Source organism: Calidris pugnax, unplaced genomic scaffold (genome assembly GCF_001431845.1).
Source record: "Calidris pugnax isolate Ruff unplaced genomic scaffold, ASM143184v1 scaffold4, whole genome shotgun sequence".
Lineage (NCBI taxonomy): Eukaryota > Metazoa > Chordata > Aves > Charadriiformes > Scolopacidae > Calidris > Calidris pugnax.
This window is the reverse complement of record NW_015090781.1, coordinates 1,413,642-1,414,075: the sequence shown is the minus strand read 5'-3', so window position 1 is coordinate 1,414,075 and position 434 is coordinate 1,413,642. Positions and strand designations below refer to the sequence as shown.

At 68.2% G+C, this 434-nt stretch overlaps 1 protein-coding gene across 1 annotated transcript in view; it reads left to right on the top strand.

The window, feature by feature from the left end:
* The window catches only part of ENTPD7 (ectonucleoside triphosphate diphosphohydrolase 7), a gene marked incomplete at its 5' end in the record, with an annotated part of 5,799 nt that overhangs the window by 982 nt on the left and 4,383 nt on the right, over positions 1 to 434 (top strand). The gene's annotated exons all lie outside the window — the stretch shown is intronic.

The window sequence follows — 434 nt, the reverse complement described above, 5'->3', positions numbered from 1 at the left end:
AGGCATCTCCACGGCGGCGGCGGCAGCCCCGGAGCAAGCTACGCCCTACCTGCGCCCGCTGCTCCGCTTCGCGGCGGCCCACGTCCCGGCTCGGAAGCACAAGGAAACCCCGCTCTACATCCTGTGCACGGCGGGCATGCGGCTGCTGCCCGAGAGGTGAGCGCCCCGGGGGCACGGGGACGGAAGAGGGACGGCAGCGACCTCGGCGAGAGCCTCCCGGGAGAACGGGGAATCCCAAGGGGGATCGGAGAAAGAAGCAGGGAGCGAGGGCTGCGGAAGGAGCACTTCCCAGCACGAAAAGAGATGCTTCTTACTGGTCTTAAATACACAGGGGTGGTTTCTCGTCCCCAGGGTCGGCACAGCAGTGGGGTCAGGGGGCAGGCTGGGGGGGGTATCACAGTGGGGCTCAGGGGGGGGAGGACAGGGGGGGTATG